Source organism: Delphinapterus leucas, chromosome 20 (genome assembly GCF_059928025.1).
Source record: "Delphinapterus leucas isolate spDelLeu-1000000601 "Yukka" chromosome 20, BTC_Dleu_Yukka2, whole genome shotgun sequence".
NCBI lineage: Eukaryota > Metazoa > Chordata > Mammalia > Artiodactyla > Monodontidae > Delphinapterus > Delphinapterus leucas.
The window spans coordinates 1,161,963-1,187,330 of record NC_143148.1 but is presented as its reverse complement, the minus strand read 5'-3'; the positions used below and the strand labels follow the sequence as shown (position 1 = coordinate 1,187,330).

The 25,368-nt window shown below is 43.3% G+C and overlaps 1 long non-coding RNA gene across 1 annotated transcript in view; it reads left to right on the top strand.

Moving 5' to 3' along the window:
• Positions 1 to 17,400, top strand: part of LOC111170093 (uncharacterized) — a 50,278-nt gene extending 32,878 nt beyond the window's left edge. Inside the window, exon 3 of the long non-coding RNA XR_016390818.1 lies at positions 1,794 to 17,400. This is a non-coding gene — a long non-coding RNA (uncharacterized LOC111170093). The remainder of the gene's footprint in view (positions 1 to 1,793) is intronic.
• The last annotated feature ends 7,968 nt before the right edge of the window (positions 17,401 to 25,368 follow it).

The following is a 25,368-nucleotide window of genomic DNA, read 5'->3' as shown; positions in this document are numbered from 1 at the left end:
GTATTGGCCTCCGTCCCTTGGAACCTGGAGAGTGTGGTGCATTGAGCGGGACTGCCTGCAATAAATTCAGCCTCCGCTGTCGTGGGAGTGGGTGCCCCCTGCATTTTCCCTGTTGGCCAGCAGAGGGTGACAAACCAGCCTTTCTCACCAGTGTGGGATCTTCCTCTTCTGCCCAGAGACTAGGCCCTGTCCACAGGTGACTGGCATTAGGTCTCTCCAGGAAAGGATAGGGCATTTGCTTTGGGAAAATGCAGAGCTGCATCCACATGTAGGGTAGCTTGGTGTCCTCTGGACCTGCTGGGAGGTGCTATCCTGGTAGGGAAAGGTGAGGAAATGTGGTGGGGGGATGCTTCCTGACAGGGACTGCTGGTTGGGGGTACTGGGGGCAGGGAGGTCTGTCTCAGAGGCCCCAGCAGAGGAAAAATGAGGGAGGAGTCTTGTGTGGGGTGGGGAAGGAATCTGGTGTCCTCTTTTAGGGTAGTGATGTTCTGTATTCTAGGTCTTTTTTTTGTTTGTTAGGGTGACTGTCCTTTCACTGCTCTAGCTCCCTGGTAGCTTTGTGTTTGGCGAACACACCAGAGACGTGTGTCTTCTTCCTGGGGTCTCTCAACTCTTTCTCACAGACTGATGAGTCTATTTCTTGGATCTCCTTTCATTTCTATTCATCTCAGTATATGTCCTCATGTCAGTTTAACCATGTTTCTTTTCCTGGGGTTGTGTTCAGAACATTTGAAAGTGGGAGGTGTGAGCCTTCAAATTTTAGTATTTTTTAAAAAATATATTTGTGGGGCTTCCCTGGTGGTGCAGTGGTTGGGAGTCCGCCTGCTGATGCAGGGGGCACAGGTTTGTGCCCTGGTCCAGGAGGATCCCACATGCCACAGAGCGGCTGGGCCCATGAGCCGTGGCTGCTGGGCCTGTGCGTCTGGAACCTGTGCTCTGTGGCGGGAGAGGCCACAACAGTGGGAGGCCTGCATACCACAAAAAGAAAATAACTGTGTTTATTAGAGCTCTGGGGTCATTGAAATTCCATATTTTGGCTTGTCCTTTTCTGCTCTCCTTCACTGAGGTGTACAACCCCCTCCCCTTTGCTGAGGCACACATGTATTGAAGATCTCTTGATTCCTTTAAGGTGTAGACAGTATGAGGGCAGCCATGGGTCTGGTCACATAGCTCATGAAGCAGGATTTGGAACAAAAAGCCCTCACACAAGAGGAAACTAACAGCAGTAACACCTGATGCATATGTTATTCTCTGTGAATTACCTTCCTCCCAAAGCAAAAAGAGAAGCCACACACTGAGAGAAATATATATTTCCCAAACATATATCAGATAAAATTTTACTCAGTGTGTGAAAAGAACAAGAAAACAAACAGCTACCTTCACAATGGGTAAAGATCTGAACAGACACCAGGCCTGAGATGATCTACAGATAATAAAGAAGTGCAGACAAAAATATGACTTGGGAGAGGAGTCAAGATTTCAGACTAGGTTGATGCAGAATTCGCGTCTCTGCACAACTAGGGTACCTACCAGGCACCGGTGGGGGACCTCGGACACCTAAAGGGATGGGAGGAACCCCCAGTGACCAGGTAGGATGCTGGGCATGGCAGGGGATTGTGGGGTGAGGAGAAGAGGAGGTGAGACTATACTGGCGACCCTGAGGTTTGGCTGGGGGAGAAGGGATCCTATGCCCAGTGGGGGAAATTGGGGGACCATTGGGAGGGCAGAGGATCAAAAGGGAGCATGGGGCTTACCTGGTGGCGCAGTGGTTGAGAATCTGATTGCCTATACAGGGGACACAGCTTCGAGCCCTGGTCTGGGAAGGTCCCACATGCCGCGGAGCAACTAGGCCCGTGAGCCACACTACTGAGCCTGCGCGTCTGGAGCTTGTGCTCTGCAATGAGAGGTCATGACAGTGAGAGGCCCGTGCACTGCGATGAAGAGTGGCCCCTGCTCGCTGCAACTAGAGAAAGCCCTCACACAGAAACAAAGACCCAACACAGCCAAATAAATAAATAAATAAATTTTTAAAAAGGGAGCGTGGCCAGGTTTTCCCTGCCCTCTTGGGCCCCCAGGAGCCTGCTGAGTTTCTGGTCTTGATACTGTGCTCACGGAGTTCCCCTCCAGCCACACAGGTCCTAAGGGAGTGGGAGGGAGGGAAGGGGGACTGAAAGTAAAGGCTGGACTTACAGAACTGGCACCCCTGAGGGGTGGTTGGGGGAGGGGAGGAGTTCCTACACCCATGGTTGGGATCCAGCAGGAATGTGGAAGACCCTGGGGGAGACATGGGGGGATGTGGAGGAATGGAAGGGAACACGGGCAGTGATTTCCCTGTCCACTTAGGCACCAGGGAGCCTGTTGGGCTCCCAGGCCTAATCCTCTGCCCTCAGAGCCTCCCTACTGCCCACAGACCCAAGCCCCACCCCTACACCCCCAGGGCCCTACCTCTATACTCAGAGACCCACTCCAGCACACTGGGCCTAAACCCCACCCACACACCCTCGCTGAGGGCCTTACCTCCAAATTCCAGAACTCCACACTCCATAGGCAGCCCTTTGGATGTGCTGCCTCTCCACTTCCGGGCAGGTCCTAAGCAGAGGCCCCGCCCCACGCTTGAATGTCGCCCTGCCTGGGCTCTGCCCCCAAGGCCTTTTCTGGCTGCCTGAGTTCTGTGCCTAGGCTCCGCCTCACACTCAAACGTTACCCCGCCCACCCACCTAGGTTCTGCCCCACCCTAAACCCTGCCCCTGCCTGAGTTCCAACTCTGCCTACACTCCACACCAGCCCCACCAACCCGTAGCCAAGGTTTTTTTTTTTTTCTCTTTTAGATTGGGGTTCTGTTTTACCTTGTTGATTCACTGATGATGATCCCTTTATATATTTTTTTCTAAACTTTTATTTTTCTAATTTTATTTTTTATACTTTGTTACTGTTCTGCTGCTTTTGGCTTTTTTTTCTGCTGTAGTTTTGTTTTACCTTATTGCAGTTGTTTCAATTATATATTATTTATATATATATATATATATATATTTTTTTTTTTTTTTTGCTGTATGCAGCCCTCTCACTGTTGTGGCCTCTCCCATTGTGGAGCACAGGCTCTGGACCCACAGGCTCAGCGACCAAGGCTCATGGGCCCAGCTGCTCTGCAGCATGTGGGATCCTCCCGGACCAGGGCACGGACCTGCGTCCCCTGCATTGGCAGGTGGACTCTCAACCACTGTGCCACCAGGGAAGCCCCCAATATATTTTTTATCTTTCTAATTTTATTTTGTTTTTAAATTTTGGGATTGTTTTTTTGCTTCACCACGTGGCTTGCAGGATTTTTTTTCCCAGGCCAGAAGTCTGACCCAAGCTCCTGTGGTGGGAGCTCCGACTCCAAACCACTGGACCAACAGAGAACCTCAGACCCCAGGGAATGTTAATCAGAGTTAGGCCTCCTGGAGGTCCTCATCTTGGCACCAAGACCCGGCTCTATGCAACTGCCTGCTAACTCCAGTGCTGGACGCCTCAGGCCAAACAACCAGTAAGACAGAAATACAGCCCCACCTATCTATATATCTATATCTATCTATCTATCTATATATATAGCAGACAAAAGAGCAAGGTTAACACCTACAATACCAAATAAATGAAGACAGAATAGGCAGCCTACCTGAAAAAGAATTCAGAGTACTGACAGTAAAGATGATCCAAAATCTCGGAAATAGAATGGAGAAAATACAAGAAACATTCAACAAGGATCTAGAAGAACTAAAGAGCAAACCAACAGTGATAACACAATAACTGAAATTTAAAATACTCTAGAAAGAATCAATAGTAGAATAACTGAGGCAGAAGAACGGATAAGTGACCTAGAAGATAAGATAGTGGAAATAACTGCCCCAGAGCAGAATAAAGAAAAGAATGAAAAGAATTGAGGACAGTCTCAGAGACCATTGGGACAACATTAAACTCACCAACATTCGAATTATAGTGATCCCAGAAGAGGAAGAGAAAAAGAAAGGGTCTGAGGAAATATTTGAAGAGATTATAGTTGAAAACTTCCCTAACGTGGAAAAGAAAATAGTCATTCAAGTCCAGGAAGTGCAGAGAGTCCCATACAGGATAAATCCAAAGAGAAACATGCCAAGACACATATTAATCAAACTACCAAAAATTAAATACAAAGAAAAAATATTAAAAGCAGCAAGGGAAAAGCAACAAATAACATACAAGGGAATCCCCATAAGGTTAACAGCTGATCTTTCAGCAGAAACTCTGCAACCCAGAAGGGAGTGGCAAGACATATTTTAAATGATGAAAGGGGAAAACCTGTAACCAAGATTTCTCTACCCAGCAAGGATCTCATTCAGATTCCATGGAGAAATCAAAAGCTTTAGAGAAGCAAAAGCCATGAGAATTCAGCATCACCAAACCAGCTTCACAACAAATGCTAAAGGAACTTCTTTAAGTGGGAAACACAAGAGAAGAAAAAGACACACAAAAACAAATCAATTAAGAAAATGGTAATAGGGACATACACATCAGTAATTACCTTGAATATAAATGGATTAAATGCTCCAACCAAAAGACACAGACTAGCTGAATGTATACAAAACCAAGACCCTTATATATGCTGTCTATAAGAAACCCACTTCAGACCTAGGGATACATACAGACTGAAAGTGAGAGAATGGAAAAAGATATTCCATGCCAACGGAAATCACAAGAAAGCTGGAGTAGCAGTACTCATAAAAGATAAAATAGACTTTAAAATAAAGACTGTTACAAGAGATAAGAAAGGACACTACATAATGATCAAGTGATCAATCCAAGAAGAAGATATAACAATTATAAATATTTATGCATCCAACACAGGAGCACCTCAATACATAAGACAAATGCTAATAGCCATAAAAGGAAAAATTGACAGTAACACAATAGTAGTGGGGGACTTTAACACCCCACTTACACGAATAGATCATCCAGACAGAAAATAAATAAGGAAACACAAGCTTTAAATGACACAGTAGACCAGATAGGCTTAATTGGTATTTTTAGTACATTCCACCCAAAAGCAGAAGAATACACTTTCTTCTCAAGTGCACATGGAACGTTCTCCAGAATAGATCAAATCGTGGGTCACAAATCAAACCTTGGAAAAAGTAAGAAAACTGAAATCGTATTAAGCAACTTTTCTGACCACAACACTATGAGATTAGAAATTACAGGAAAAAAACAGCAAAAAACACAAATACATGAAGGTTAATAAGTGTACTGCTAAATAATCAAGAGATCACTGAAGAAATCAAAGAGGAAATTAAAAAGTACCTAGAAACAAATGGCAATGAAAACACGATCCAAAATCTAAGGGATGCAGCAAAAGCAGTTCTAAGAGGGAATTTCATAGCAATTCAAGATCACCTCAAGAAATAAGAAAAATCTCAAACAATCTAACCTTACAGCTAAAGCAACTAGAAAAAGAATAACAAAGGAAACCCAACGTTAGTAGAAGGAAAGAAATCATAAAGATCAGAGCAAAAATAAATGAAATGGAAACAGAAAACAATAGCAAAGATCAATAATACTAAAAGCTGGTTCTTTGAAAAGATAAACAAAATAGATAAAACTTTAGCCAGACTTATCAAGAAAAAAAAGGAGAGAGCTCCAAGCAATAAAATTAACAATAAAAAAGGAGAGATTACAACTGACACTACAAAAGATCATAAGAGACTACTACAAGCAACTCTATGCCAATCAAATGGACAACCTGGAAGAAATGGACAAATTCTTGGAAAAGTACAACCTTCCAAGATTGAACCAGGAAGAATTAGAAAATATAAACAGACCATTCACAGGTAATGAAATGGAAGATTTTAAACTACAGTTTCAAAGAAACAAAAGTCCAGGATCAGATGGCTTCTCAGGCAAAATCTATAAAACATTTAGAGAAGAGTTAACATGTATCCTTCTCAAAATCTTCCAAAAACTTGCAGAGGAAGGAACACTCCCAAACTCGTTCTACGAGGCCACCATCACCCTGATGCCAAAACCAGACAAAGATATCAGAAAAATAGAAAATTATAGACCAATATCACTGATGAACATAGATGCAAAAATCCTTAACAAAATACTAGCAAGGAGAATCCAACAACATATTAAAAGGATCATGCACCATGATCAAGTGGGATTTATCCCAGGGGTGCAAGGATTCTTCAATATACATCAAACCATGTGATACACCATATTAATAAATTAAAGAATAAAACCCATATGATCATCTCAATAGATGTAGAAAAAGCTTTTGACAAAATTCAACACCCATTTATGATAAAAATTCTCCAGAAAGTGGACATAGAGGGAACCTACCTCAACATAATAAACGCCATATATGACAAACCCACAGCAAATATTACTCTCAATGGTGAAAAACTGAAAGCATTTCCTCTAAGAGCAGGAACAAGACAAGGATGTTCACTCTTGCCACTATTCAATATAGTATTGGAATTCCTAGCCACAGCAATCAAAAAAGAAAGAGAAATAAAAGTAATACAAATTGGAAAAGAAGAATTAAAACTGTCTCTCTTTGCAGATGACATGATACTATACATAGAGAATCCTAAAGATGCCACTAGAAAATTACTAAAACTAATCAATGAATATGGTAAGGTTGTAGGATACAAAATTAATGCACAGAAATCTCTGGCATTCCTATACACTAACAATGAAACATGATAAAGAGAAATTAAGGGAACAATCCCATTTACCATCACAACAAAAAGAATAAAATACTGAAGAATAAATCTACCTAAGGAGGCAAAAGACCTGTACTCAGAAAACTAAAACACTGATGAAAATAATCAAAGATAACATAAACAGATGGAGAGATATACCGTGCTCCTGGATTGGAAGAATCAATATTGTGAAAATAACTGTACTGCTGAAAGCAATCTACAGGTTCAATGCAATCTACAGGTTCAATGCAATCCCTATCAAATTACCAATGGCATTTTTCACAGAACTAGAACAAAAAAATTCACAATTTGTATGGAACCACAGACGACCCCGAATAGCCAAAGCAATCTTGAGAAAGAAAAACGGAGCTGGAGGAATTAGGCTTCTGGACTTCAGACTATACTACAAACCTATAGTAATCAAGACAGTATGGTACTGGCACAAAAACAGAAATATAGATCAATGGAACAGTATAGAAAGCCCAGAGTTAAACCCATGTACATATGGTCACCTTATCTTTGACAAAGGAGGCAAGCATATGTAATAGAGAAAAGACAACCTCTTCAATAAGTGGTGCTGGGAAAACTGGAGAGCAACATGTAAAAGAATGAAATTAGAACACTTCCTAACACCATACACAAAAATAAACTCAAAATGGATTAAAGACCTAAATGTAAGGCCAGACACTATAAACCTCTTAGAGGAAAATATAAGAAGAACACTCTTTAACATAAATCATAGCAAGATCCTTTTTCACCCACCTCCTAGATTAAGGGAAATAAAAACAAAAATAAACAAATGGGACCTAATGAAACTTAAAAGGTTTTGCACAACAAAGGAAACCATAGACAATGAGAAGACAATGCTCAGAATGGGAGAAAATATTTGCAAACGAAGGAACTGACAAAGGATTAATCTCTAAAATATACAAGCAGCTCATGCAGCTCAATATCTCAAAAACAACCCAATCTAAAAATGGGTGGAAGACCTAAAAAGACATTTCTCCAAAGAGGACATACAGATGGCCAACAAATACATGAAAAGATGCTCAACATCACTAATCATTAGAAAAATGCAAATCAAAACCACAATGAGATATCACCTCACACTGGTCAGAATGGCCATCATCAAAAACTCTACAAACAATAAATGCTGGAGAGGGTGTGGAGAAAAGGGAACCATCCTGTACAGTTGGTGGGAATGTAATTGATGCAGCCACTGTGGAAAACAGTATGGAGATTCCTTAAAAAACTAAAAATAGAATTACCATATGACCCAGCAATCCCACTACTGGGCATATACCCTGAGAAAACCATAATTCAAAAAGAGTCATGCACTCCAATGTTCATTGCAGCACTACTTACAATAGCCAGGACATGGAAGCAATCTAAATGTCCATCAACAAATGAATAGATAAAGAAAATGTGGCAATATGATGGAATATTACTCGGCCATAAAAAGGAATGAAATTGAATTATTGGTAGTGATGTAGATGGACCCTAGAATCTCCTTCCTTGCTGATGGAACACATTGAAGCCCCCTCGAGACATCCTTTGGAAATATATTCCAAAGCCAATCAAATCCAACACTGAAGACCATCTTTCAAGCTTCCAAGGAGTCATGGAATTGTTTTCAGAAACTGTATCTAGACAAAATCAAGGACTCTTTTTTGCATGGAAGCTCTGTTCATACTGTTGACACCTTAAAACAATCAGGAGGTCATAGGGACATGAGGTCATAAGCAAAGAGGGAGGGGGTACATTCAGGTAATGGGGAAACAGAAATGGAACCTGCAAAAATATATAATATTCAGACACCCCCACAGGTCTAAAAAATTTTTCACAAGAAAAATCTAATTTGAAGGCTCACACTTCCCAGTTGCATATGTACTTACACAGCCACAACGAGGGAAACACTGTGATACTGGCTTGAAGATATACAATGAGATGAATGGAATTGAATGGAGATCCCAGAAATAAACTCATCAGTCTGTGAGGAAGAGTCGAGAGAGCTTATGAAGAGACACACACATATGAGGTTTGTTAGTGTGAGACAAAGCTGCCAGTACCCTACATCAGTGAAAGCACAATCAGACGAATCAGTGACCTGGAAAACTGATCAGGACCCCCTAAAAGGATGCAGGACTCCTCCTGCACCACACAAATTACTAAGTAAAATATTCTTCCCCAAGATTTTCCTCTGATGGGTCTTCTCAAAACGGACCCCCCCATCCTCAGCCCTCAGCCCCCAGCAGGAAGCGTCCCCACACATCTTCCTCACCTGTCCCTCCGAGGGTGGAACCTCCCAAGAAATCTTGAGGAAAACTGCTCCTCTAGTGTGGATGCAGCTCCGCATATTCACGAAGCCAGACCTGGCTGGTCCTGTGTAGACCTAATACCTGTCAGCTGTGCACAGGGCCAAGCCTGTGGGCAGAAAAGACAGTGTCTGCACTGGCATGAGAGTCAGGCTGATCGCCCTCTGCTGGCCACCTGGGAAAATGCCAGTCACACCCACTCACACTTCAGTGGAGGCTGAGTTCCATGGGGGCAGTCCTGCTGAATTCACAACACTGTGGAAACTCAAACTCATGGGGGAAAATATCCCAAGACTTCTGGAACGCTAGTTGTTTCAGGACAATGAGGAAATACATGCCCCAAAATGAGTGTGGCCACAGACTTTACAACTCATACCAAAAGTTACTCCAAGTTCTCCACAGGCAAATTTAATATATAAAATATTATAAAACCACTTAAACTATAAGAATTATTAAAACCAGTTACATTGAGAGGTAATAGGCCCTTATACTTTTTAATTTTTTGTGTGTTTTAGACAGATGTAGAAAACGAAATAATGAATAATTTTTAAAAATCTGGGAAAGGAGATGAATTTTTTTGTTGGGTAGGTGATTATGTAAGTGGAAAATTTAGGCAATTTGTTTAAAAACAGATTTGGTACATTGCATTGATAAATCTACAATGAGTTTCTGGGGGAAAATTATTCACAGTAATGATCAAGAACTAGAAAATACTCAGTAGTAAATTTAACAAGAAAAGTATATGACCTTAATGAGAAAACTGCACAATTTCACTGATGGGCATAGAATAAGACCTGCAGAAATAGAAAATATAGATAATCATGTTCTCTAGGTGGGAAGGCATAATACCATAAAGAGAAAATCATTTCTCTCCTAATAATATATAATTCAATTTTATATCATACCTCTTATGCTGTTTTACATTTAAAAGCTCAAAGCTTATATAAAAGGAAAAATGCCCAAGAGAAGCTAGAAAAAGAGGTGTCACAATGTATGACAAAAGCACTATTAAAAGATTAATATGCGGACTTCCCTGGCGGCACAGTGGTTAAGCATCCACCTGCCAATGCAGGGGACATGGGTTCGAGCCCTGGTCCGGGAAGATCCCACATGCCGCAGAGCAACTAAGCCCGTATGCCACAACTACTGAGCCTGCACACTAGAGTCTGCGAGCCACAACTACTGAGCCCACATGCCACAACTATGGAAACCTGTATGCCAAGAGCCCACGCATTGCAACGAAGAGTAGCACCTGCTTGCTGCAACTAGAGAAAGCCTGCATGCAGCAATGAAGACCCAACACAACCAAAAATTAAAAAATCATACGTTCCTCTATTGAAAAAAAAACGATATGGAATCTGGGGAAGACGATTGATGAAAATGAGGCGTTTTCAAAGAAACAGGCTGATGCAGGGGGAGACAGAAGAGACCACATGTAAAAGAGACACCGACAACACACAAAGGATGAAAAGAACATAGCAAACACTGAAGTGAGCCAGTCATCATTGTTGTGACCACTCTACCTACTGTTCATTCAGGCTCTGGGCTTTAGAATAAACTGCTGCTGTCGTTGGTGTGTTTGAAGTACTAATTGACATAACAACAGTCTTTCAGTTGTTTCTTAAATCACTAGAGACTTGGCTATAAATAGGACAGTCACAGGACTCCTGGGGAGACATTATTCTCTAAACACAGCGTGAGTCATGATTCTCAAGTTGCCAAGTTACCCACAAAGCCCAGGGCAAGACTCGGTTCATGGACTGGAGACTCTATCCTTTCTGAGACAGGCAATGCCTGTCAGCCAATGCAAGCCCTGGTCCGGGAAGATCCCACATGCCACAGAGCAACTAAGCCTGTGCACCACAACTACTGAGCCTGTGCTCTAGATCCCACGAGCCACAACTACTGAGCCCATGCGTTTCAACTACTGAAACCCACACACCTAGGTCCCATGCTTCACAACAAGGGAAACCACCTTAATGAGAGACCTGCACACCACCATGAAGAGTAGCTCCCACTTGCCACAACTAAGAAGAAAGCCCATGCGCAGCAACGAAGACCCAACACAGCCAAAAATAAATAAATAAATTTATTTTGAAAAATAGTAAAATAAAAATGCTTCTTAAAATCCACTACATACATATTATCATCCACAGTTTGAATAACACCAAGGTTTTAACCTTGTGTGCTTCATAAGATTTAAATACACAAGAGTAAACTTTTATCTAGTGAAAACTGGGATATATTTATATACACTACTGCATAAACTATGAAAACTTTTTTAAATTCTCAAATTTTGGTTTAAAAATGTATCACTTATTTGAAAATGATATTGAACTTTGGAATTTTGGGGGGTATATATTGAGGCAGGCTGTTTTCTAATTCTTTTTATTATCATTGTTATTGGCATGGCCAATACACTTCTCTACAGACATTTATTTTTATCTTTTAAAAGAACAAAATATACAAGGAATTTGAAAAATATATACAAATGACAAACGTGAAAAGATATTCAACCTTATTAGTAATCAGAGAATACAAATTTAAACCACAATGATACTGGCAGATCAGTCTGATGTATTCCTGGTAGTAATATGGAAAAAAAGAATTATGTGTTTTTTTAGGAATATGTATTCAAACAAGCACTGGGTAAACATTTTGGCATTTTCTAGGAAACCCGAATATTTATATAATCTAGTAAGCAGCAATTCTGCTTCCAGATTTATACTGTAGAAAAAAATTTTATATAAAAATAGACTTGGAAACATGTAAATAATACTTATGACAGCAACATTCATAATAGCATAGACAGGGAAAAGCCCAAATGTTCATTGACAGTAGAATAGATAAATAAACTATGGTTCATTCATACAAAGTTATTTTACACAATGGTGAGAAAGAATGAATTCCATCCACATGTAACAACATGGATGAATCCTAAAAACAATATTGTGAGCTGAAAACAAGCAACAGAAGAATTTTTATACTGTAAGATACTATTGGGGACTTCCCTGGTGGCGCAGTGGTTAAGAATCCACCTGCCAATACAGGGGACACGGGTTCAAGCCCTCAACCGGGAAGATCCCACATCCTATGGGGCAACTAAGACCATGAGCCACAACTACTGAGCCTGTGCCCTAGAGCCTGCAAGCCAAAACTACTGAAGCCTGTGCGCCTAGAGCCCGTACTACACAAGAAGCCACAGCAATGAGAAACCCATGCACCGCAGCGAAGAGTAGCCCCCGTTCGCCGCAACTAAAGAAAGCCTGTGCACAGCAACAAAGACCCAACACAGCCAAAAATAAATAAATACACTTAAAATAAATATACTATTGATTTCATGTTCAAAAATATTCAATCTAGAAATTATATTAGGTAGGGATTCATACATATGAAAACATATAGAAAAGTCAGAAAAAACTAAATTAGAAACTCATGTTAGTACATACCTCTTGCGGGGAAAGTGGAAGTAGTGTTTGCAGTGGGATACACAAGGTACAGACATTTGTTTCTTTTTTTTTTTTTTTTTTTTTGCACTTTCCATTCAATTAGGACCTTTAATAATATCACAAAGGGCTTCCCTGGTGGCACAGTGGTTGAGAGTCCACCTGCTGATGCAGGGGACAGGGGTTCGTGCCCCGGCCTGGGAAGATCCCACATGCTGTGGAGCAGCTGGGCCCGTGAGCCATGGCCGCTAGGCCTGTGCATCTGGAGCCTGTGCTCCACAACGGGAGAGGCTGAAACAGTGAGAGGCCCGTGTACTGCAAAAATAATAATAATAATAATAATATCACACAGATAAATCTTAATATGAAAAGATTTTAACATCTTTATTGAAGTATATTTGCTTTACAATGGTGTGTTAGTTTCTGCTGTGTAACAAAGTGAATCAGCTATATGGATACATATATCCCCACCGTCTGGTGTCTCCCTCCCACCCTCCCTATCCTACCCCTCTAGGTGGTCAGAAAGCACCGAACTGATCTCCCTGTGTGATGCAGCTGCTTTCCACTAGCTATCTATTTTACATTTGGTAGTGTATATATCTCAATGCTACTCTCTTCATCCTAGCTTCCCCTTCCCCCTCCCCGTGTCCTCAAGTCAATTCTCTACGTCTGCATCTTTATTCCTGTCCTGCCCCTAGGTTCATCAAAACCATTTGGTTTTTTTTAGATTCCATATATATGTGTTAGCATACGGTATTTGTTTTCCTCTTTCTGATTTACTTCACTCTGTATGACAGACTCTAGGTCCATCCACCTCACTACAAATAACTCAATTTCATTTCCTTTTATGGCTGAGTAATATTCCATTGTATATATGTGCCACATCTTCGTTATCCATTCATCTGTCAATGAACACCTAGGTTGCTTCCATGTGTTGGCTATTGTAAATAGAGCTGCAATGAACATTGTGGTACATGACTCTTTTTGAATTATGGTTTTCTCAGGGTATATACCCAGTAGTGTAATTGCTGGGTCACATGGTAGTTCTATTTTTAGTTCTTTAAGGAACCTCCATACTGTTTTCCACAGTGGCTGTATCAGTTTACATCCCCACCGACACTGCAAGAGGGTTCCCTTTTCTCCACACTCTCTCCAGCATTTATTGTTTGTAGATTTTTTGATGATGGCCATTCTGACCAGTGTGCAGTGATACCTCATTGTAGTTTTGATTTGCATTTCTTTAATGATTAGTGATGTCGAGCATCCTTTCATGTGTTTGTTGGCAATCTGTATATCTTCTTTGGAGAAATGTCTATTTAGATCTTCTGCCCACTTTTGGGTTGGGTTGTTTGTTTTTTTTGATATTGAGCTGCATGAACTGCTTGTATATTTTGGAGATTAATCCTTTGTCAGTTGCTTCATTTACAAATATTTTCTCCCATTCTGAGGATTGTCTTTTTATCTTGTTTATAGTTTCCTTTGCTGTACAAAAGCTTTTAAGTTTCATTAGGTCCCATTTGTTTATTTTTGTTTTTATTTCCTTTACTCTAGGAGGTGGGTCAGAAAGGATCTTGCTGTGATTTACATCAGAGTGTTTTTAAAAGAAAAAAAAAGTGTTCTTCCTATGTTTTCCTCTAAGAGTTTTATAGTGTCTGGCCTTACATTTAGGTCTTTAATCCATTTTGAGTTTATTTTTGTATATGGTGTTAGGAAGTGTTCTAATTTCATTCTTTTACATGTAGCTGTCCAGTTTTCCCAGCACCACATATTGAAGGGGCTGTCTTTTCTCTATTGTATATTCTTGCCTCCTTTATCAAAGATAAGGTGACCACATATGTGTGGGTTTATCTCTGGACTTTCTATCCTGTTCCACTGATCTATATTTCTGTTTTTGTGCCAGTACCATACTGTATTGATTACTGTAGCTTTGTAGTATAGTCTGAAGTCAGGGAACCTGATTCCTCCAGCTCCGTTTTTCTTTCTCAAGATTGCTTTGGCTATTTGGGGCCTTTTGTTTTTCCATACAAATTGTGAAATTTTTTGTTCTAGTTCTGTGAAAAATGCCATTGGTAGTTTGATACGGATCACATTGAATCTGTAGACTGCTTTGGGTAGTAGAGTCATTTTCACAATGTTGATTCTTCCAATCCAAAAAAATAATATCTCTCTCCATCTGTTTGTATCATTTTAAATTTCTTTCATCAGTGTCTTATAGTTTTCTGCATACAGGTCTTTTGTCTCCTTAGGTAGGTTTATTCCTAGGTATTTTATTCTTTTTGTTGAAATGGTGAATGGGATTGTTTCCTTAATTTCTCTTTCTGATCTTTCATTGTTAGTGTATAGGAATGCAAGAGATTTCTGTGCATTTAATTTTGTATCCTGTTATTTTACCAAATTCATTGATTAGCTCTAGTAGTTTTCTGGTAGCATCTTTAGGATTCTCTATGTATAGTATCATGTCATCTGCAAACAGTGACAGCTTTACTTCTTTTCCAATTTGGATTCCTTTTATTTTCTTTTATTCTCTGATTGCTGTGGCTAAAACTTCCAAAACTACATTGAATAATAGTGGTGAGAATGGGCATCCTTGCCTTGTTCCTGATTTTAAAGGAAATGGTTTCAATTTTTCACCATTGAGAATGATGTTGGCTGTGGGTTTGTCACAGACATTTGTTTTTAAATGTCCAAAAGCAAAATTAAAAATTTGAATTGAAATGACCCCTGCAGTGGAAGCACGGCCTCCTAACCACTGGGCCTCCAGGGAATTACCAGACATTTTTATAAATTTGCTTGTGTTAATTAACTTAGCCTGGTGATCTTCAGTTATTAATAAATATGCAAATATATTTATTTCATCTCAGGAATACATATTACTTTTTTAGAAAGACTTAAGTGTTCTCACAGCAATTAAGAAAAAACTCTTACTCATGAATCATGCCTTTCATTTCAATATGACTCTTCTAGCTAAAAATTCAGAAAATACTGAAAATGTCTCAATTAGAGTATTTTTTCTTTTCTTTTTCTTTGATTTATTTTATGTTTTGGCCATGAGGCATGGGGGATCTTACTTCCCTGACCAAGGATGGAAACCATTCCCCTGCATTGGAAGTTTGGAGTCTTAAACACTGGACCACCAGAAAGGTCCCTTTTTTTGTTTGTTTTTTTTAAAAAAATAAGCTTCTATTTTAAGTATTACATACTTATAGAAAAAGTACAAAGATCTTGAATGAATGAATGTATAGCTCAAATAATTATCACCAAGGGAATTATCGCCAAGTGAAGCTGTGTGTTAGTGAGAAGTAAAGGTCAAGCTATCCCACTAAATAAATTTGAAGGAGGTCATAATCAAAATCACAGAAGCAAAAACAATCGAACACATCCAAGAAAACAGGATAAAATATGCCCAACGTGTGTCCATCTATGTGGGGGGGAGAGATACGTATCTGACAAAGGACTTGTATCCAGACTATAAGAGCTCTTATATCCAGAGCTGTGATCACAATAAGACACATAAGCCCCCAAAATGAGAAAAACTTGAAGACACTTCACAAAAAATAGACAGTTGACCAATGAGCACAGGAAAAATGTTCAACATTATTAGTCATCAGGGAAATTCAAATTAAAGTCGTCATGAGATACCACTGAAGACACACATAAATAAATAAAATTAGATAGATGGACATAGCAAATGTTGGTGAGGCCTTGGATCAACTGGAAATCTCATCTACTGCTGGTGGGAATGTTATCAACACTTTGGAAACCAGTTGGGCAGTTTCTTAACACAGTTAATACAATATGACCTAGTAATTCTACTTTTAGGATTTTTTGCCAACAGGAATGAAAAATACGTGCACAAAGACGTGCATGTGAATGTTTACAACAGTTTTTGTCAAAATAGCCCAAACTTGGAAAACATCCAAATATCCAACAGCTGAACAACACATGTGTATACAATGTAATCTTAGCTTTATAAAGAAATGAACTGCTGATACAATACCTAAGAATATCAAAAACCTTATGCTGAACAAAAGAATCCAGACACAAAGGAATATACATGATTCGGTATGTATGAAATTCTAGAAAAGTAGAACTAATCTCTGAAGACTAGTAGATCATTGGTTGCCTTGTGCTGATGGAAATGGTTGGGAAAGGGACAAGGGAATATTTTGGGGTGATGGAAATATTCTGTATCTCAATTGTGGTGGTTGTTACATGGGTGTATATATTTGTCAGAAGTCATGAAGCTCTACCCTTAAGTTTTATTGCATGTAGATTATATTAAGCTCATGAAAATGTACTTCACACCAGTAGTCATTAGATAAAAGCACATCAGGCCCACAATGAGAAACTACCTCACATCTAAGATAGCTACAATTTAAAAAGCTGCAACAACAGAAAATAACAAGAATGGAGAGAATTAGCAAGTGTTGGGAGGAGAACGTGGAGATACTGGAACCCTGTACTTGGCTGGCGAGAATGTAAAATGATGCAGCCACTGTGGAAAACGATTTTGTCATTCCTCTAAGTGTTTTTTGTATGTATGTATGTATTTATTTATGGTTGCGTTTGGTGTTCGTTGCTATGGGCAGGCTTTCTTTAGTTGCAGCCAGCAGGGGCTACTCTTTGTTGTGGTTCACGGGCTTCTCATTGCAGTGGCTTCTCTTGTTGCACAGCACGGGCTCTAGGCGTGCAGGCTTCAGTTGTGCCACGTGGGCTCAGTAGTTGTGGCATGCAGGCTCAGTAGTTGTGGATCGTGGGCTCTAGAGCACAGGCTCAGTAGTTGTGGCACACGGGCTTAGTTGCACCTTGGCGTGTGGGATCTTCCTGGACCAGGGCTTGAACCCGTGTCCCCTGCATTGGCAGGTGGATTCTTAACCACTGGGCCACCAGGGAAGTCCCTCCTCTAAGAGTTAAAATTACCATATGAGGGCTTCCCTGGTGGCACAGTGGTTAAGAATCCACCTGCCAATGCAGGGGACATGGATTCGAGCCCTGGTCTGGGAAGATCCCACATGCTGGTGCAACTAAGCCCATGTGCCACAACTACTGAGCCTGCGCTGTAGAGCCCACGAGCCACAACTACTGAAGCCCGCGTGCCTAGAGCCCCTGCCCCACAAGAGAAGCCACTGCAATGAGAAGCCTGCACACTGCAACGAAGAGCAGCCCCCGCTCGCTGCAACTAGAGAAAGCCCACGTGCAGCAACGAAGACCCAACACGGCCAAAAATAAATAAGTTTTAAAAAAATTACCGTATGACCTGACAAATCTACTCCTAGGTCTATACCCAAAAGAACTGCAAACAGGGATTCCAACAGATACTTGTACATGAATGTTCACAGCAGCGTTATTCACAACAGCCAAAAGGTAGAAACAGCCCAACTGTTCATCGGCAGATGAATGGATATACAATCGTGTTAGACAGTTGACCCTCAAACATCACGGGTTTAAACAGCAGGGGTCCACTTATACTCAGATTTTTTTCCAATAAATATGTACTACTACACTATCCATGGTTGTTGCATCCACGGATGTGAAACTGAGGATACAGAGAGCTGACTGTAAAGTGTACACAGATTTCTGACTGCATGGACGGTCAGCGCTTCTCACCCCTGTATTGTTCAAAGGTCAACAGTACATACAGTGGAATGTCTTTCAGCCATAAAATGTAATGAAGTTATGATACATGCTACAACATGCATAAACCTTAGAAACATTATGCTCATTGAAAGAAGTTGGATGTAAAAGGACAAATATCTAGAAAAGACTAATTCTGAGAGACAGAAAGGTTTGTGGTTACAAGGAACTAGGAGGAGGAAAGAAATGGAATGATTCGGTACAGAGTTTTGTTTCGGGTGATGAAAAAATTTTGGAAATGGGGCGATGGTTGCAAACATTCTGAATGTAATTAATGCCACAGAATTATACACTTAAAATTATACACTTTAAAAAGTGTAAAATTATACACTTAAATTACCAATTCTCAAAGAAATAAAAAGAAACAGTAATGGCAGTTTTTAATTTCAGCAAAAGAATTGAAAGCAAAAAAGCATAAAGATTGGGACTTCCCTCGCAGACCAATGGTTAAGACTTCGCCTTCCAATGCAGGGGGTGCGGGTTCGATCCCTGGTCAGGGAGCTAAGAACCCACATGCCTCACGGCCAAAAAACAAAACATAAAACGGAAGCAATACTGTAACAAATTTAATAAAAACTTTAAAAATGGTCCACATCAAAAAAATCTTTTTCAAAAAAGTATTAAGATTTAAAGTTTATAAAGGTAATGGTTCTCAGAGATGTAATTTGATACTTTCATCTCCACCTGCCTATCCTACATCTTCACTTTGATGTCTAAGAACTGCCTCAACCTCACCCACATCCAAAGCTATGACTTTCCACCCCCACTCTGTTCCTCCAGGTGCCTCCCCCATATCTGACACCTCTTCTTGTTTCTCAGGCCCCAACCAGCTGGGTCATTCTTGGCTCCTTCCTCTTCCACAAACTCCAGATCTGAATTGAAAAAGAAAGCTGATTCTGATTTTGAAATACATCTATATCTACCCATATATGAGCACTTGCTTTATTACGATATGAGTACTGGTGAGCAGTGAAGCAGATTCTCAGTAAATGGTGCTTCATCAACTGACCATCTAGATAGAATAAAATTCATCAAAAGTCAATTCCAGGGGCTTCCCTGGTGGAGCAGTGGTTGAGAGTCCACCTGCCGATGGGTTCAAACACGAGTTCGTGCCCCGGTCCGGGAAGATCCCACATGCCGTGGAGCGGCTGGGCCCGTGAGCCATGGCCACTGAGCCTGCGCGTCCGGAGCCTGTGCTCCGCAACGGGAGAGGCCACAACAGTGAGAGTCCTGCGTACCGCAAAAAAAAAAAAAAAAAGAGTCAATTCCAAGTGAATAGTGGATCTAAATGGGAAAGGTAAGAAAAACCAGAAGATGACGTAGGAGAATGTCTTCATGATCTCATGTAGGCAAAAATCTGAGGGCAGGAATTTGTGTCTGCGGTGTCTAATGCTGCATCTCCAATGTAGACGCCCAGTATTTACAGAATGAACGTAAAGGAAACTTCCACACTCTCTGGAGGGATATACACACATACAAGTACTTGGGTCACTGTGAAGACACATAATGTTCTTAGTGGTCAGGCTGAATGTCATATAAATGTCACTTATTAGTTTATCATCTAATGTAATCCTAATTAAAAACCATTCAGATTTATTTTCAGAATAATCTGATTCTAAATTTCATACAGGAAAATGAGCAAGAATACCTAGGAAAACACTGAGGGGGAGAAAAGTGGGTCCAAGTAGTGAAGTGTGATAAGGCCTACCAGGAGGTAAAACATATTTTACAGTCACAATTATTACCGTCTTGTTGAATCTAGGACACTGTATTATAAGGTGCATCACTGGTTCGTGTGCCACTAAGAAAAACACTGGCTATTAGGCTATGACTTGTTAGATGCCTCCTGATTCAAAGATCTTACCAGTGTGAAAAGATATCTGCCTTGGAATGGCATTGATGCATGGATTCTCGGATGAACAAAACAATAAAAATGCCAGACATAGACCCAAAACCATACGTGACTTTAGTAGAAGATAAATATTGCAGCTAGTTGGGAAAAGAGGGGTCTTTCATTGGCTGGTATTGAGAAAATTAGGTAGTCATTTAGGAAAAAAGCCTCCTATCTCACACCTGATAGACACACACATACACACACACTCCAGCTGGATCAAAGATGTGAAACCAGAAGCCAAAAAACAGAAGGACAGTAGTAGAAGAACTCGAGGGATAATAATTTTTATGTTGTCAGAATAGGGAAGGTCTTTCCAAATATGTCATAAGTGGAGAAGCCACGTACAAAGTCTGATTATCTGCTTCAAAACAAACAAAACCCAGTGGTGAGGCCAACGCTGCCCCAACATCGAAGTGAAAACCTGAAAGGCAAGCTGGGAGGTAGCCTGGCCACTCACCCTACCCCATCCAGGGTGTTTCCAGGGTCCTCATTCTCCTCAGACCCCCACCCACATGGCTGCTGCCAGTGCCAGTCTATATGGGACCTCAGTGACCTCCTAAAACAAGAGGGTTATTTTACACAAAGATAATGGGTTGAATGGTGACCCCAAAAGATGTGTCCCTCAGAACGTGTGAAGGGACCCTGTCTGGGAAAAAGGTCTTTGCAGGATTAGTGAAGGATCTGAGATGAGGACATCATAGATGAGGGCGGCTCTAAATCCAATAACAGTGTCTTTATATGAGACGGAAGAGGAAAGGCACAGGGAAGCCACGTGAAGACAGAGGCAGAGATGGGAGAGAGGTGGCCACAAACCCAGGGACGCCTGGAGCCCCCAGAATCCAGTAGAGGCAAGAAGAACACTCCCCTGGAGCCTCCAGAGGTAACATGGCCCGGCCCACACTTTGATTCATACATCTGGTCTCCAGGACTGGGGGAGGATGAATTCCTGTTGTTTTAAACCACCCCACCCAGCTTGTGGTCATTTGTTACAGAAGCCACAGAACAGTCACACAGACCCTGCTCTGTAGGATCCTGGAAGTGCAGGTCTCACTAAAGGCAGATAGAGGTTGGATTACAGAACCCTTAGAGTCAGCATTGGGCCCCAGAAATCCTAAAGCAGTGGCTAGACACCGGAACGTTGAGGGGTCAACTCGGAAGCCCATCCCTAAGGGTGCCGGCTGCACACGGCCTCCCCAGGTTTTTACGCATGTACATGCTGGGGATAAGTATTTCCATCCTGATTCAGGACCTCTGATGTCACCGTTCACGTTGTTAATTAAGAACCCACCAGTTGGGGCTTCCCTATTGGCACAGTGGTTGAGAGTCCGCCTGCCGATGCAGGCCACACAGGTTCGTGCCCCGGTCCGGGAAGATCCCACATGCCACGGAGCGGCTGGGCCTGTGAGCCATGGCCGCTGGGCCTGCGCGCCCAGAGCCTGTGCTCCTCAACGGGAGAGGCCACAACAGTGAGAGGCCCGCGTACCGCAAAAAAAAAAAAAAAAAAAAGAACCCACCAGTTATACAGATGAAAACCCTATCAGAACACTTGCTCCAGTGGTAAACAATTCTGAAGTTGGTCAGAGGTGGGGAATCGTCTCCCATGCAGCCAGCAGCCCCCACCCCCACCCCACCCCGGCAAGGAGCGTCCTCATTGCAAAGCTGGGGGACCGTGCGGAGGCGTCTGTGAGTAAACGTGAGCTGAGCCCCAGGCCAGCTGCTGCTGAACTTTTCCCACCCTTCCCAGGTAAAACACCTGAATATGTACAAGGACTTGAAAGCCTACAGGAAGGGCCGTGGAGCCACACCAGCGACAGCACGCAGGCCGACTTGGTGCTTGCAGGCCAGCCGGGATGGTCCTGGCCCCGGGCGCTCTTCTGGAAGCTTTCCATTTCCCTGCCTGAGGTACCCCTCCTGTCCCGGCCCCCACTGCTTTTTTCCTTCCTCACCTCTGCCCGGGGAGAAATTCCAGCAGCAGGTATGGGTGACACATCCTCTTCTTTAGCAGGTGGCAGCCCAGCAACTCCTGCAGAAAGTCCAGCAGAGCCCCACTAACACCGGGCCACCCACAAAGCCGTGGGCCCTACTCCCTCCCACCAGCCCAACCCGAGACTGCTGATGGGGCAGAGAATATGGCGTCAGGCACAGCTGCAGGTACTCTTGCCTGGAAGGGGTATTTATATTGACCTCAACCCAGGCACACCTGGGGAGGGCTGGCCGGCTGGGTCAGGCTGCCCAGGTCAGCCATTCCTCGCCCATCAGGGGCTCAGAGTTGCACAAATTGGGCCTTGCTGCACCGGCCAGGTCCAAGGAACCGGGGGGGGGGGGTCCTGAGGGTCAGGATAGACAAGGGGCTGCAGCCCTGGCTTGTTTTCTAATCATTTTATCTGGTCCATGAGCGGGAGACAACTTCAAGAAGACCCTCTCTTAATCAGAGGAACCCAGGAGTCAGGGAGAGGAGGGGTGGTGGGTGGAGACAGAGGCCTGGTGCCCCGGCTGCAGTAGAAGTCTCTGGAAGACCCGGTGGAGGGAGACGAGATAAGCCCCATGGGCTGCCCAGGTTAGTCCCATGTTCTGGAAGGTGCCTGCCCACCTTAGCCCCATGGGCTGCTGGGTGTCTGCTCAGGTGAGCTCCATATCCTGGGAGGGGCCTGTGTAAAAGAGCCCTTGCAGTGGGAGGGGCTGTGGAACAAGCATCCTCTTTGCCACCAGCACACAGTTGCTTCCTCACCCTTGGGCAGTGCTGGGGTGAGATGAGAAGCAGAAACCCTGCGCGGGCTCATGTAGAGCAAGGAGGTCAGCAGGTGGGCGCTGGCTGCTGTGCTGCAGACTCGCTTTGAATGTAGCTATTTGTTTTATAGCACTTCATATTATGTGAATATAAATTATTTATCACATATGTATTTTGCAAATATTTTTCTCCCAGTTTCTGGCTTGTCTCTTGGCTTTCAGAATAAGGTATTAACCAAGTACAATTTTCAGTTTTATAAAGTACGTTATTAAGTTTTTCCCTTTTGTGTGAGGGCTTTTCACGTGGTGTTAGAAATCAAAGATCGTGATCTATGTGACCAAACCCATGGCCATGTCAATTTTCTTCTATATGATCTTCTATAATTTTTAAAGTTTTATATTTTAAATTTGCCTGTGGACAATTTGGAGTGACTTTTGGTGCGAGTTGTAAAGTCTGTGCCTACATTCGTTTCGTGGCACGTGGTTCCTAATTCTCCTGTAATTAGGTTCCAGAAGTCCTGGGATATTGGCCTCTGTCCCTTGGAACCTGCAGAGTGTAGTGCATTGAGCGGGGCTGCCCACAGGGAACTCAGCCTCCCTTGAAGTGGGAGTGGGTGCTGCTTGCATTTTCCCAGGTGGCCAGCGGAGGGCGACAAGCCGGCATCTCTCACCAGTGCGGGAACTGCCTCTTCTGCCCACAGGCTTGGCCCTGTGCACAGCTGACAGGGGTTAGGTCTCCGCAGGACCCGCCAGGGCTTTGTCTTTGGAAAAGGCAGACCTGCATCCACATGAAGTGTAGCTCGGTTTCCCCAAGAACTGCCGGGAGGTTCCACCCTGGGAGGGAAAGGTGAAGAAAATGTGGTGGGATGCTTCCTGCTGGGGGGGTGGGACACCCGGAGATGCAGAGCTGCCTGCAGACGCTGCTACAGAAACCCCTGATTTTTTTTCTTTTTTTGTGTGTGTGTGTGGTACGCGGGCCTCTCACTGTTGTGGCCTCTCCCGTTGCGGAGCACAGGCTCCGGACGCGCAGGCTCAGCGGCCATGGCTCACGGGCCTAGCCGCTCCGCGGCATGTGGGATATTCACAGACCGGGGCACGAACCTGTGTCCCCTGCATCGGCAGGCGGACTCTCAACCACTGCCCCACCAGGGAAGCCCCCAGAAACCCGATTCTTTCCTGAGAATATTGGTGGAGCGGGGCATTCAGGCAACAGGGCAAACAGCTTTCTCTGGAGGCTCTTGTGGGGAAGTGGGGGTATAGCAACAGGGGCTCAGCCCACAAAACCCCAGAACAGCTCCCAGATCAGCTCTAGAACTGCTCCCAGAATGGCAAGAAGTGGGTCTTCCACCTACTAGACGTGGAGGAAAGGGGTGGGGTCTGTAGGGCCTCCCTCACCTTCGGGGACTTGCTGGGAGGTCACGGGGCTCAGCACATGCTGTGTGCTCAAGGCTAAGATGGGTCAGGACGTGCAGTAGGGATGCAAAAGGGGATCCCTGCGCCAGCATCTTCGTGACCCCTCCTTTCCTCAAGGGTCTCGAGAACGTCTCTTTCCCCAGTGACGAAGGATAAAACCATGACATTTCCCCCAGGGAAGCTCATTATAGACTTGGCACTCAGCTGGGGGCTGGTCACGTGATTTCCACCCTCACCCTCCCAAATGCCTGTGCCCAGAAGGGGAGCCTTGCTCAGCGCGAACCACATGGTTTGTGCAAACAGTGTAGGCGCAGGGGGGTGCCCCTAAGGGGAGGGAGGTTTAGATAAGGGCGGGGTGATTTTCCAACTCTCCCCCACCCCCTCGGCCCCCAGGGCATTTTACAAAAGCCAGAGACTCAGCCGAGGAGGAGAGGCAGCGGGCCCCTTCCTCATCCACGGGCCTAGGATGCCCCATATGCCGAGGGCACTAGACTCAGGTGTCTCCTACACCGTGCCTGGTAGAGGGGCCCTGCAGGTTCTAGGGCTCTGAGACCACCCCACTTCTGACCCCAACTGCAAGACTGGGAGCCCCTAGACCACCCCAGGTTTTTTTCTTAGAGGCTCCCAGGACTCACTGAAGCTTTATACTCAGGCTCAGGATTTGCTATGGTGAAAGAAATCAGATAACATTAGCTGAGAGCAGAGGTCAGGAGGAGAGTTGGGGGGTCCATCAGGTATGACCACCTAGGGAAGCGACCTGAGCCCTGGGGTGCAGGGTGTCACTGAGGTCCACCACGTTGATGTGGGGAACCCCGTGTGGCTGGAGTTTCACTCCAGCGCCTGTGAGGGGCTCAGGAAACCCCACCATGCGTCACGCCGTCAGCACAGACCAGCCCAGTGTGAAGACCACGGAGCACGGACACACCCATCTGATGCAAGGTGACCACCCGGAGCCAGGAGCAGAGGCCTGGCCTCTCTGTGGGCAGGTTTGCGGGTCTTTCACTTCTTGGGTTACATTTATTCCTAGGGGTTATGTCCTTCTGATGCTATTATAAATGGGATGGTTTTCTTCTTTTCTCTCTCTGATGTTTCATTATTAGTGTATAGGAACACAACTGACTTTTGTGTATTTGTGATTTTGTATCATGCAACTTCCCTGAATTCATGCACTACTGCTAACCGTGTTTTGGTGTTTGGATGTGGAAAGCTGCAACTAGAAATACCAC